We start from the raw sequence: 15617 nt of genomic DNA, 5'->3' as shown, positions 1-15617 counted from the left end.
TTCTAGGGAGGGAAAATTCACGTTGACATCTTAGGTTGTAATGCTTCTCCCTAGCTTTAGGCAAAAGATGATTTAGCCTTGCGTTGAGATTTTGAGCTTCTGGAAATAGTCCCTGAACAACCGGGTGCGCCTCTCTGACAGTAAAGGGATAATTAAAAAGGACTTTACACATTCGTAGCTAACACCAGGTAAAATAACCACTAAAGCCCTACTTTGGATTTGTTCAAGCTGTTTACTCTGTGTTTCAGTGATACAAGTTCCCCAAACTGGAGTTGCGTATTCTAAAACGGGACGTATAACAGCAACATAATAGCGAATCATACCCGGGACACATAGGCCAGATCTACGTAATCGTCTAAGGAAATACAATCTGGTAGTATCCATAGTATCCACTTGCAATTGCCAAGAGAGGTCACTCGAAATATTAAGACCTAAGAGTTTGCACGAATTAACGTTAATTATCCTGTTATTAATACTGAGAGGGTCAATGTTTGATTTATTAGATTTGCAGCTAATTAGCATTTCAACAGTTTTATTGGTATTGATAACCATATGATTATCAAGAGTCCAATCAACTGCCATATCAAGAATTGACTGGAGCCCACCAGATCTGTCTCTGCCATGCGCTCATATACGGTAGTATCATCCATATATTTGATGAACGACACTCCGGCCATGCGGTAATTGACAAAGACAATGAAAAGTATGGGCCCCAGCCAAGAGCCTTGTGGTATCCCCCCATTCAAGGAGACCCAACTAGAAAAACAGATCCAAGCTTAATACGCTGCTTCTGTCACAAAGGAAAGATGCCACCCAGGAAATTAAGGCAAAATCAACATCAAAAACTAATGCGTCAACCGTAGAGCACCCAAACTGGTTAAGGATGATTTTATCCTTAACATGCTCCCATATTCTTTCACCAACTACGCTCTCTAAAATTTTAACTGTACATGATGTTAAGGAAATTGGTCGGAGGTCTTTTTCAACTGACCTAGGGGTTTACACTTTGGAATCGGAACTACATCTGCAAATCTCCATATCTGTGGGATAAACCCCTTTCTTATACTACAGTTAAAAATTGAGCACAGGGAGTTGGCTAAAATATGAGAGAACTCTTTTAGGACCCAAGGGGGGGATACAATCCGGGCCTGGGGCTTTCTTAGGCTTAATTTCTTTAAGCAAAGACTCAACCTCAAGAGGAGTAACAATCAGATTGTCAAGTAATGGACAAACCTTCTCCTGGTTTTCAGAAGGCTTAAGAGCAATGAAGCCTGAGGTGAATGATTGAAAAAACATATTGATATTGTTGGCAAGCAAAACAACATCGCCACCACAGACTTCATTTGCCAAAGCCTTAACAAAATTATTATTCTCTCTTCCTAAGTTAAAAAACTGATTTACTCCCTCCCACCATGAACGAGAATCTGATTTAAGTAAGTGTTCTAAATTGTTCTTATAGAATTTTCTCCTAAGAGATACAGCAAGACGGTTTACTTTGTTACGGAGACGCTTGTACTGCTCAGAATAGCGGTCTCTGTTGAATGCAACTTGACCTCGCGTATAGCCTTCTTAAACACATTATTACCCCATGGTTTGTCTCGATTGTCTTTCTTAACAATAACAATAGGGAAATGTCTATCAATTAAAGTCATCACTTGATCACAATAAAACTTGAACTGACTTGCACAGACATTCAAACGGTATAGGTCATGCCAACGTATTTTATTTTATTTAGTTCTTTAGAATTCTAACTTGAATGAATATGTGTGCTGGACATTAATGCTAAAAATAAGATCTGTTTTTTCTGAAATAGTTTAAATCATTGTACACACAAATCTAAATCAAAACCAAAAGAGGCAACGAAAATAAAATATTTCTATGTACTATTCATTTCCTTGTTCTAATTATTTAAATAAAACTATCATTTCCGTGTTCTAATTGTTAAAAAACAATTCATTTCTTTGTTCTGACTGTTAAAAATACAAATTGATTTAAATAATATCAATACATGAAGGTCAGTAGAAACGAAGAACATGATTGGTTGATTATGTTTATATACATTCTTAAAAACACACACTTCATCTTTGTTAGAACCTCATTGTTTACAGAAGGTAGATTACTATACTTATAGATATTAATTCCGGAATTTCAAAATGGCTATGTCATTTCTTAATCTCATTATTGTAACGGTTGTTAGCTTTGTGGCTGTTAACCATGTCGTTGCTAAAGATTTTGTAAAATGGTATTATCTTGAACACAGCTTAAGCATGTCACATCCTTGGGCAATCATTTTGAAACAATCAAGTAAAGAATACCGAATAAAATGGACCGAAATGAGTAATTTCATCAAAAAAACTAACGCCAGGATCTATAAAGATTATTTCGATAAAAATAGATTGGCAATTTTCAAATGTCAATTTTTCATTTCTTTTAATGAACAAGATATAGGAATATATACATGTCAAGATGATGACAGTGAACATATTGTGATTTCGTCTCCTGAAGTCAATTGGTATTGGCCATCACCTTACATCCAGCTACTTTTATGTGAGGGTTTGACAAACGTTATCGAGGGACAGGAAGTAAGAATCAAATGCACACTTAGATACAGAACTCAAAACATCACAATTGGATGGATTCAAGAAGAATATAATATAACACAAACACGCTATTTCATGAGAGGAAGTTTTTATCATAATTTTAAAGTTATCAATTCTAAAGATGGTATTTTCTTCTACTGTTTAATAACCGATTCATACTCGATATCTTATGAGTGCCACACATTAATTTTAAAGGTTCATCCTCAACTAATAGTGATACTCAAGACTTTGAATAAAACGCATGAACACGATGGTAGACAGCATTGCTTCAGATGCCATGTGAATGGTGGATCTGGTCAGAGGTTTTACAACTGGACTTTAAATGAAAAGAAGTTTTCAGACAACAATTGTTATCATGACAATGAAAGATGCTTCAACAATCTATCAGCTGGTACTTACACTGTCAAATGTCTGGTGACGACTGACTCTCAGAAAATCTCAGACTTTATTGAATTTACTGTCGACAGTGTAGACCATGTACAGCAGTTTAACAACTTCACTAAAAAAGGAAGGAATAGGCCTAATGCAACAATTAAGATACTGGCATCAGAAACAACTTCCCGGCCTTATTTTGGAAAAGAGAAAGGAGATATAATAAATACGATTATTGTGATTGGATTAATAAATTTGCTTGCGCTTGTTGTGATTAACTTGATATTTCTTCGGAGGAAAGGCCAAAAATCAAGCTCAAACGAAAATACAAAAGCCACTAAAAAGACAACTGATGACAGTCACCATACCACTACAATAACAAAGACATCCGGAAGCCGGGAAAGTACAGCAGAGGATGAAGAGATCTATTATTACATTAAAGACAAAGAGCAACCTTCCACAAGCCAACAGACAAGAGCACTAAGCAAAGTGAGAGAGAGTAACCTGTCTCTAAATCGCTCAGTTTATAGAAATAAGATGTTTAGCACAGATGAAATATGTGACGCATGTAACTACAATTTGAATGTCACTGACGATGATAACTGCAGCAAAAGTTGTCATGATGTTGTACTAAGTGACAATTATGGTGACGATTGCAACAAAACTGAAATTGTACAAATTGACAAATTAAAGGATAATCGCATGGTTAACAAAACGAATGGCTGCAGCTTCAATGTCACTGATTGTGACAAATGTAACAAATGCACGATCGTAAGAGGAGCAGATGACATGACATGTGACATATACGGCTGTACCTTTAATGACATTGATGATGGGGACAGTTGCAACAAAAGTGACGTGATATAAAGTGACAATATAAAGGTAAATTATACATGAGCTGGCACAAATGTTGCAAAATTAATATGCTAAACTGCAGTGAGATTAATTAGACCAAATTAGTACAATAAATTGAACAATTTGTGATTTTCGTTTATTTATGCAAGAAGAAAAAACAAACCCAATTACAATCCGAAGTTAATAATAATATAATATCCGTTTGTCATATTGTGAGAGAGCAGAGCATTCTAAAAACCAGTGTCAACATTCTGATTATGAAGGGTAAGCGCTATATAAAATTTGAAAAAACAAACAGACACAAAAGATTGAAAATCCATATGATATACGTCAAATCCAAACATATATAGTGTGCTTTTGTAAAACTGGATCGTTTATTTTCTCACATATTTTTTCTTAAAAATATACAATACAAATACTATAAATTCAGCATTTGAAATTTATTAATAGTAGCATTATTATTGAAATTTACGAATATTGGAAACTTCACAATCGGATTTTATATCTAATGAATTAAATATTATTTAATAGGTACACAAATGTACACAGTCTAATTTATAAAAGTTTAGTTTATAAAACCTAACAAAGTATAATCATGTACGGAATGTGTATGTATTATATTGTTATAATTAATACAGATTTATAAACTGTTATAATTATTACTGTATTTAAAATTCAGTTATAAAAAATAAATTAGTAATTTTAATTTATTAACTATTGTTTGTATAATACTTTAATAATTTGTAATAAGTGACAGTATAGAAATAAATGATGTTTTAATTTGTTCAGTAGCTGTTGATTATCCGAATTTATAGAATGCACGATACGCTCTTCAATGTGGTCTTCTAGTCTAATATTAAATTTTCGAACCAAAACCCCTCCTACCACACTTATATGTTTGATCACGATCTTTCAGACAAAATGAAGTTTTGTTACTTAAACATGAAGTTAAACAAATACTTTCGATTTTCAATAATTTCTTAATTGCAAATTGATGTGCTTGCGATTGTAAAGAATGCTTAGTTTCAATGCTTACACTTTAAGTGAAAATATAATAAATATTAGTATCGTTGATGTTGCGATGTAATGAATATGGAGTGTGTTATATTCTTAGTCATTAATCACTAAAATTTATCAAAGAAAAACTTTATTAAAACTCATTCACTATTCTGCATTCATGTGATAACATAAAGCTTTAGTCCAATTTCTAACCTTTAATTACAATACATAGGTTTATGTATTACTTAATGCATTTGTATTATACATTAAGTTTTAAAGATAAAACAAGAAGTTGACATGATAAAATTATGTAAATATTTTACAAAATTCTTATAGAAACAACACATGATAAAAAGAAAATAAACATTGTTTGCTTATTGCTGCTGTATACTATGTCTTGTGCATGAATTTTTTTTTGTCATGAATATTTCCAAAAACAATGAGAATAACATAAAAAACAACAAAATCAATTATTGATAATGGTGATGATGACAACGACGGCGACGGCGGAGATGGTGAATGTGATGGTGATGATGATGATGATGATTCTCATTATGATAATGATGAAGATGACAATAATGATTATAATTCTAATGCTCATGATAAAATATATAATGATACAGACAGTAATCATCATTATCTTTAAAAGGGACCTTTAAAGATAATAATTTTTTCAAAAGGGGCTTTCTAATAGTGTAATATTATCATGATAAACTACTGTTACAGTATGTTTTGATAATATTTTATAAAGTTCTGGCCGTTTACAATTTTGTTATTATCAACCCTATGACGTCACTGTAAGCTAAACTTTTGTTGATAATCGGTCATGCATATAAAGTACCATGCATAGTTATTGCATGTATGGAGTTTCACCGTCACATTCACAGGAGAAAACTGGACAAAAAACTCTTGTAAGCCAAGAACAGAGACATTTAAGAATGTATAACTACTATTTTAGAAATTATTATGGCAGCATTAATTAACTATTCCAACAACCTGTTTATTACTAAATGCTGCTATAATAATTTCTGAAATAGTACGGTAGTATTTACATGCCCTCAATGCCTCTGTTTTTGGGTCAGCGCAAGGCGCTGACCCCGGATCCTCACTGCTGTTCTTCTTGTTCTTGTTACCAACACTATAAAAGCGTCCAGCGTCGCTAGTGTAGAACGGACGTGAAGGACTTTTTGTACACATAAACTAGAGGTGATTTCCAGCAAACGTTATCGTCCCTTTTTTAAGTTGGACCCTAAGATTTCTCCTACACCAACAAAATAAAACAAGGGTTTTAGCAAGGACTGTTACATCATTGCCATTACCACTAATTGTGCATGTCGCATGGATGACGTGGTCAGTTAAGGGTGCGTTCTAAAGAACTTATGGTTGTGAGTTCGAATCGTGTATTCATTTTTTTTTTCAATTTTAAGATTTTTTTTTTCAATTTTAAGATATTTTAATTTTGTACAAATGAACATGTTTCTATCTTATTATCTAAAAAAAACCCCCAATATAATAACTTCCGCCTGTACCGTATTTAACCGTAGAGGAACGCGCGGACGGTTGAGCGGTCGCTCTTGTTGATTAAAAGAAGAGTTTTTGTCCATTTTTGTCTTATGGATGTGATGCTGAGACACTATTCACGCAATGGTTATGCATAGGACTTTACATGCATGATCGATAATCAACAAAGGATATATATATATGCATTATGTTGTCATTCGCATTACTGACTGCTGCCTTCAACGTTAATAATAAGTATCAATATTGGAAATATTTGTATAACTTAGAGATAATTTGATAATATTAATAGGTCTAATTATAATATAATAGTAATCTTGGGTTCCCAGCCTCTGTTGCCAGGGTACTAGAGACAATCCTCTTGTGAAATGTCATTAAAAATAGTTCAATTTATAAAACTATATTAATTATGTAAATTCTCTTATTTTTATATTTCGTTATTTATAAGCGCATGTGATGGCTTTTTCATGTGTGTGTATGTGCGCTTTATTATATAAAACAATGTAATTTGAGACAACTTAATTATTACAAATTACGCATTAAACTAACACAATTTGGAATAAAATAAAAGGATCACACAAGAAAAATAAAAAGTAACAATACTCTATGTCATCAGTGAAAAATATAGATGCTCAAAATTGGAAATATATTGAAAAAAAAACTATCGCTGCGAGCAGGGTTCGAACCTGCGCGGGAAGATCCCATTGGATTTCAAGTCCAACGCCTTAACCACTCGGCCATCACAGCTGCACACACACATATATATATATATAAAAGCACATCCGCTATTACACAAAAAAACCTTACACGTTAATATTAAATTGGATAACCGAACGAATGAATGAATAATCAAACAAACGAACAAATGGATGAACATAAACGAATCATGAACGAATGAATAAACGAACGTAGCTTGTGTTTGAAATTAAGAAATTGTATCACTGTATTAAATTATTTAAATATTACGGATACTGGATTTAAACTTTGTTGAGCGCTTCCGTTAGAATGATGATTAAACTGTTCACTAAAACATGAAAAAAAAAAGTATTTTCCTATCGGATCTTTATTTATTGCATTAATAGATTTCGATGCGCCCTGGAAAAGCGTGCGCATATACATATCTCTATGTGTTACATGAATGAATGAATGCATAATTGGATTATATATAGATGGATAAACGAATGAACGGATTTTTACAATCAATAGGTGTTGAAAATACGGATAATTTACATGAATATTTATTACGAATACTATATTTTGGTATTGCGTAGTCTTTACGTTAGGATTATGATGAAATTGTTCTGTTGTGGACAGACAAAAGTGTGCCCCGGGCAGATCGGACATGATGTGACCCTTGGAGAAGAAAAAAAAGTTGTAGAATGAGTTGGTCCACGCCTGTTGTGCGAATTTCAGCCTAGATAAAGGTGCAGTCACAGGTTATTTCCTACCTTTACCGTTACTTTTACCTTTGAAACTTAAACAAATTTTAATTACTTTCCTATTAGTGGAATTCGAGCATACTCAAGATTATCATGTAATTCGTCCTTGTTAAAAAAAAAATGTGTTTAAAAAAATCCGAATGGACCTTTCCAGAGTGCCTGACCAATGAAAACAGGGTCAAGAACATCGCGTGTTGTCCACAGAGATCTTAGTAACAATATCCAAGGGGCGGAGCTAAGCAGAAAGTTACCTAGCGATTAGGTGCGCATTGGAAACGCGTGTGCGTATACCTTTGCATGTGTTACATATCAACCTGATTTGCCATTAACAACAAAACAAAACAAACTGATACTTGACTCTTTACGAAACGTTACATAATTTTTCTCTCCAATATTACATTAATTTTTGTGATCTAAAAATACGCTGATACTGAATTCGTTATATAACAATTGTTTAACGATGAAATAAACATGGCCAGATCAAAATCAAGGTAGGTTGAATAGTACTAGACATATTATTATTGGTTTTATTTCAATAATACAATACTATATTTTGTCGTACGGGGGCTCAGTGTGCACAATTATTGAACACATGCATTATAACGACGTACCGTACTCGCGCGAATAAGCGCCCGTTTGAATAACCGCCCCGTGACGTGAAAACGTGAAAATTTCCTTAAGCTCCCCCTCATAAGATTTTCTATTTGGCAAGTCAATAATCCAATCAATCCTGGGACTGTGGTTGTTGGCATGATTTTGAACTGTACAGTGGAAACACATTCTTCTTCAGTCAGTATCAAAATAAGGATATTTCTCTTGGACAGATGAGAGCTCCGATCCCTGGATAGACAGTATATTTCCAACTTTAATCTTTTTACATATTTGTCTATGTCTGGTCCTACTCCTCTTTTTCTTTTTCGACCTTAAGCACATTCTCATCTGAGTTTTCCAGAAAAATACAATGATCCTGCCATCCTGCTAATCTCAATCGGCCGATGGCCAACAAGCTAACCACTACCCACCACTAATTGCATCTGTTATTTTGCTGTTATGTAAATATTCACGCATTCTTGTTATGAGCCATGTTCTCTGGACGATTATCTTTTCTAATCACCATTCGTAATGTCTTTATATAATCATTTTTTCATTCAAAAAGTGCCTCTTGAATTTTTAATTAATAAAATAATTTCCCATAAGAACCCCTCAAATTTTCATCTATTTCCATAAGCGGCCCCTCAATTTCCACTGTTTTCATAAGCGCCCCGTTTAAATAATCGCCCCGTTTGAATAAGCGCCCCTCAGAAAATGCAAAAAATATTTTAGGCGCCCGGGCGCGCGCTTATTCGCGCGAATACAGTCAAAAATGGTTATAATACTCAGACAATGTGGCATATACAAAAATTTGAGTGTCGCTGGGTGGGGTATTCCAACATTTCTTTAAGAAACGGTGTTAAGTGCAGCGCATCTGAACTCTCTCAATATGAACGACAAGTGTCGTTGACTGTCAAATAAAATCGTATTAATGGCAAAATATACTGCGGGTAAATGCAAGCTTTACTGGGACAAATATTAAGCATTCGTCTATTAGTCATACCCTCACTTATTCCAGATACTCATAAATTTCGGTCTGTTTCTGAATAATTACAGGTCCAAGAAATTTGTTATAGTCTGTATGATTTAACAATGGGATCGAAATATCAACCCAGTGTAATATCTGTCTCTTATACACATCTAGATGTGTATAAGAGACAGGCCATGTTCTCTGGACTATTATCTTTTCTAACCACCATTCGTAATGTCTTTATATAATCTTTTTTTCATTCAAAAAGTGCCTCTTGAATTATTAATTATTAAAATAATTTCCCATAAGAACCCCTCGATTTTCATCTATTTCCATAAGCGGCCCCTCAATTTCCACTGTATTTTCATAAGCGCCCCGTTTAAATAAGCGCCCCGTTTGAATAAGCGCACCTCAGAAAGTGCAAACAATATTTTAGGCGCCCGGGCGCTTATTCGCGCGAGTACAGTATGTTATCTTTCGTATTACTACTCTGAATGACATGTCCAATTTTATTAATAAGAATTAATGTTGGGATTATTCGTATTATTTAGAGATAAATTAATAAATTAACAGGCCTAATAATAATATTTTGGGAGTTATAATTAGTAATTAAGTGATGCTGTTCTATATCTTTTTGAGTTCCCAGCCTTTCTTGACCACTCTGGTGATAGGTCAATTTTAAAAAGTATAAAAACATCGTTTTATATTTTTCAATCAGACAAGATCGACTCATTTAATTTTACTTCACTATTATTATCAATATTATGTGTTTATTGCTACTATATACTTAAGGTAAATCTAAAGTAAACAAACTTTATAATCTACAGGTCTGGACAAATATTGCCACACAAACGCCAACAAACTTATTGGTATTATTTATTTATTTGATCAGACAAGATCGTCTCATTTAATGTATCTTCACTATTATCAATATTAAATGTTTATTGATATCATACTTAACATAAGTATAAACTACACAAACTTTTTATCTACAGATTTGGACACAATATTGTTCAGCAAACGCCACGGCGGTCAATATTCAAACGTGTTTGGACGGCTGTCCTTGCACTTTTTTGCATTCGACGAAATGATGATACAGCAGCCGATGCACCAGAAAATGCCCCGAATGAAGATCAGACAACAAACTCCCCAGCTTCGCCTCTAACATGCACCAGATCCAAACGAAAGTCTTCGGTGTTTCATACACTGGCTGATCAACCTCTAAAGACAAGATCCACTCCTCGAAAAACATATTTGAATAAGTTCCAATTCAACTCAGCACCTGGACACTTTGATGTGCCTAGCAGCTATACTTCAGTTTCACCTGGACATGTGTGTCCATCAGTCGGCTATCTTGATAGAGCATCACGTCATCTGCACCAGATTCTGCCGCCAATTAAACATCTAGATGCAAAAAGTGTCTCGTCTACAAATGTACCATCAGTTTTACCTGGACATGTGTGTCCATCAGTCGCATATCTTGATAGAGCATCACGTCATCTGCACCAGATTCTGCCGCCAATTAAACATCTTGATGCAAAAAGTGTCTCGTCTACGAATGTACCATCTTCGACCGAACTAGGAAGCGGAAGTTATGGACACGTGGACCTGATGGAACTTACTGCAACAAACCAACTGGTGGCTGTGAAAACCGCCTATTTAAATAGGTTTGATGATCCAGAAGAAGTCTGGTTCAGGTTATGTCTAGAAGCCCGTGTAATGGGCTATTTGGCCAAATTCCATGCATTCCCGAATGTATACGGTGTGTTTCGAGAAGGAAACAAGTGCAAAATGGTTCTTGAATATATTGGCAACGTTGTCAACTACACAAGTACTACATTGCTAGAGGTCCTAGAGACCGGCAGCCCAATCCTAACTGCAGTAGAATGCATTGATATCGCATTAGTAGTCGCAAAAGCCATGAAAGAAATGCACGATTGCGGTTTGCTGCACAACGACATAGCTGCAAGGAATATACTAATTTTCAATGACGGCAACAAATTCACCGCAAAACTTTCTGATTTCGGATTAGTCAGCGGCATCAAAGCTCCAAGAAGAGGGGACATATACATGCAGACCTTCAATTCTATTGCAGACAGAGATCGCTTCATCTCTGAAAATTTAGAAACCGCACCTGAACGTATCACCTATGCCGCATACGACTCTGTGGAAACTGACATGTACTCGTTGGGCTACGTCATCCGTCAGCTGGGAGAAGTGATTGGCAACGACGATATGTTAAAGATTAGCGAATGCTGCCAGAGGTTCGAACCAGACGAAAGGCCAAATGATGAAGCTATCATCGACTGCCTTGATATGATTGGGCAGCTTGAGCGCATAAACCCGATTTGCAGGCCTCTTGATAAATTAAGTTTAAAACAGGCTGGATATTATCGTACCTAATAAAATAATCAGAAATATCAATTAAATAAATAATTAGGCCTATTAGTTAAAGATTTATAGAACAGATAGTTATCACATTATTTTAAATAATTTAAACGAAAAAGAAGGAATTTGCGTATATAAATTATTGTCAATAAATTTTATGAAATTTTTTGTAAACTTTTAAATCTCTCTGTATTTGTAGATTGTACAATTGGTATCTAGGGCCTATATATTATAATTAGGCTTATGTTAAAGCTCACGGAACAAATAATGCAAAACCATGCACTCAATAAACGTCTGGAATTCAGTGACGTACCTGTACCTAGGAGTCTTGAAATATAGGAGGTGGGGGTGGTGGTGTGGGGCTGACTGGGGAGTGAAGATCAAGCAGGGGGTGGGGGAGCTTGATGATTAAGTGAGAAGGCACTTAGTTCGCAAAATAAGGTGATGAGGGGATTGTTATAATCTACTTGAGGGTAATTATTTTTTTGCTTCGACGATTTTTAAATTGGGGGCGGGGGTTTAGGGGCGAGTTTTTTTTAGCCGAGTTTTCTAGGGTAGGGAGTTTTTAGGGGGCGTGCGCTCACCCCCGCGCGCCCCTATATACTCCCGGCTGGGACTCGCAACATACTGGTCTGAAAAACTCTAACATAGTAGATCCTTGCCGAGCCAGCTCATGGCTTCTTACCTCCATAGATTTCTCTAACGTGAAGCGGATAGGAGTGTGACCTCTTCCGGGCCCTGGATGGAGACGCTAGTCCACCACAGGTAACGCCATCAATGTAAAAAAAAAAAAGAAAAAAAAAAAAAAAAAAAAAAAAAAAAAAACCGTTCCCGCTGCACTAAACAGCTTTTACACTCAAAGGTGTATAGATTATGGAATTTCCGAGGACTGAGCTGAGAGGGACGTACAAAGGCTGAAACGGAATAATTGACGGAACAAAAAGAGAATCGTGCCGCTGAGCCGTTTCAATGCGTTTTAGTTGTTCTGTTTACTGTGTCGTTTACGTCAAGTCGTACTTAATTTTAAAATGTCCTATTATTCATTGAATAATAAATACATTTTATTGCACTTGTTGATGCAATACAATGCAATGTCTATGAATGAAATCGGATATGGGACCTCTAAAATCATATACAGGGCTTTGGTGATTAGAAAGCGTCCACTAATTTTTCTATTGGACGTTTGGCTTGATTTTTTTTTTTGGTTCGTGTGCAAAAAAAATCTTCATTTTTTTTTCGTCACCGCGAATACATCGCGCACCGTGATAAAAATTTAATTGTAATTGAACATTACTTTCGTAAAACAAGCTTATTTAGAACCCGAAGAAATTTACTTCAAATTCAATATTAAGTATGAACAATTAAGGAATTCATTGAATCAATAGACCCTCAAACACAACAAACTGAACGTTTAATAGAAATATTCTAGACCTATTTTAAAGACTCAAGGAACAGATTTAGATGTAGGCCTACGGCCAGGAGGCCGCCCGGGCCTTCTCCTACTACTACTAGGCCGTAGCCTAGCCTAGTTATGAAATCATCGCACGAATTTACCTGTCGGCATGCACCGACCAAAAAGACGTCAGTGACTGTATTCTCTCTCGAATGCTGAAATGTTTATTTCTTTGACAAAAGTCTATCAAAATTACAAATAAGTTCTTTCTAACACAATTATTCATCATATCCGTACTGTACATGTACTGCTGATGTGTAGTTAATTAAACGCATACTGCAGGAGCAAAAATCAGCATACGCACAGCTAAATGTATACGCACACGTATCAGTGGCGGATCCGGGGGGGGGTTCAGGGGTTCGGACTAACCCCCCTCTATGAAGAAACGTAACAAAATACTACTGGGTCCAGTGGCTTACAAAATTCATGCTAACTAGATGCGGATCCAGACATTCGCCCACTTCGGCCATGCGAAGGTCAGGTGAGAAATCAAAATAAAATGTTGACCATTTTTTCCAACAATCATACTTAACAAACAAGTTCTTTCTAACACAATTATTCATCATATCCGTACTGTACATGTAGGCCTACTGCTGATGTGTAGTTAATTAAACGCATACTGCAGGAGCAAAAATCAGCATACGCACAGCTAAATGTATACGCACACGTATCAGTGGCGGATCCGGGGGGTGGGGGGTTCAGGGGTTCGGACTAACCCCCCTCTATGAAGAAACGTAACAAACTAACTACTGGGTCCAGTGGCTTACAAAATTCATGCTAACTAGATGCGGATCCAGACATTCGCCCACTTCGGCCATGCGAAGGTCAGGTGAGAAATCAAAATAAAATGTTGACCATTTTTTCCAACAATCATACTTAACTTTCCTTGACACTTATTTTGAACATTACCATTACCATTACCAAATCACATTTCTAAAGCAATACAATATCGTCACGCACATTTGTTTGTGGTATTTTAAAGCTGGTTCAACTATTTGTGTACGTTTTTAAACACTTCAGATCATTATAACTTCACGGATATATTTTCACTGCAAGTAGGTCGATGACTGTTGTATTATTGAATGGTAATTGTTATTATCGTGATGGAATAGACAATACCTGGATTTACGTCAGGAGAATCAATTAGGGGGCCTATATGCATTTTGCCCAAACTGTCGTGAATATGTTTGAATACTAAGTGCGTGATGCACTAATATACCTTTTTTGAAATCACATTTCTAAAGCAATAAGATATCGTCACGCACATCTGTATTTGTGGTATTTTAAAGTTGGTTCAACTATTATTGTGTACGAGTTTAAACACTACAGTTCATCATAACTTCATGAATACATTTTAGATTCACTTCACTGCAAGTAGGTCGAGATGACTGTTCTATTATATATACTATTATTCTATTGTATATACTCGCGTATGTCCTATAAGGTGACCCGTGTATAAGACGACCCCTGAGTTTTAGAAGATTTTTGGTTGATATTTGTATGTCTGCCGTATAAGACGACTCCCTGTTTCATGGGCGGAATTCTTAATTTTTTGTGTTCCTGATACTGCATCTAGCTGGATAAATGTAGCCAAATGCAAGGGTAGTCTTCCAAATAATAACATTTATGAGTTTTTAAATCTCCAACATCAAAATCGTATTTTCCCGTATTTAAAATTGCTTTCATTCATACAACATTTCGTTGCTTCACTACAGTAGTAAGTTCGCGTGGTACGGACGAGATCCGCACATAGGACATGTCTTGGAATGGCCGGTACCCTTTAAAAGTTGTTAATAATGTACTTAAGAAATTAAATGAACCTAAATGTATACATGGGCCTACTGATGATAGCTTGATTAAGATTTGGGTTAGATTGCCTTATCTAGGAAAACCAGGTGAATCCATTTTACGTACCGTAGATTTTTAAATAAGGTAAAGAAACACTTAATTAAAGAGGTAAAATTCATAACTTTATGGCAGTATATAAAAGTGTCTCTCATTTTATATCTACAACCCCTAAGGAGTATACAACAGAAGTTCTGTTGTCTATCATTTTAAATGTCCAGGCTGTAATAGTGATTATATTGGTAAGACAGATAGGTGCTTAATAACTGGACTTAAAGAACATTCTTCACGATCTGATAGTGTTATATTTGATCATGTTAAAAACTGTGAGGCATTCCAATATGATTTAGGATTACAGGGTATACTTGAAAATGATAATGTCGTCTGTAATGTAAGTAATAAATTAGGTTAAATATTTTCTAGTACTAACATTATTGACAGCTCCCGAAACTGGTCTATCCTATTGTTTAAAGAAGCGTTTGCTATAAGTAGACTACACTCTTAACAATGGGTTTAGAGATTCAAAGGACCTTTCATTGTTTTTGTAGGTAGCTTTGATCAGTAGAGTAAGAATGCTTGGATCTTTT

At 35.3% G+C, this 15617-nt stretch overlaps 1 non-coding gene across 1 annotated transcript; it reads right to left on the bottom strand.

The window, feature by feature from the left end:
• Window positions 1-7009: 7009 nt before the first annotated feature.
• Window positions 7010-7091, bottom strand: Trnas-uga. Its single transcript has one exon. It is a non-coding gene; the product is annotated as a tRNA-Ser (tRNA).
• Between the last annotated feature and the right edge of the window lie 8526 nt (window positions 7092-15617).

This window comes from Anneissia japonica, unplaced genomic scaffold (genome assembly GCF_011630105.1).
Source record: "Anneissia japonica isolate Jap-2015-1 unplaced genomic scaffold, ASM1163010v1 scaffold1483_len710385_cov172, whole genome shotgun sequence".
In the NCBI taxonomy this organism is placed as follows: domain Eukaryota; kingdom Metazoa; phylum Echinodermata; class Crinoidea; order Comatulida; family Comatulidae; genus Anneissia; species Anneissia japonica.
The sequence above is the reverse complement of the archived record's forward strand: the minus strand, read 5'-3'. Positions and strand labels throughout refer to the sequence as shown.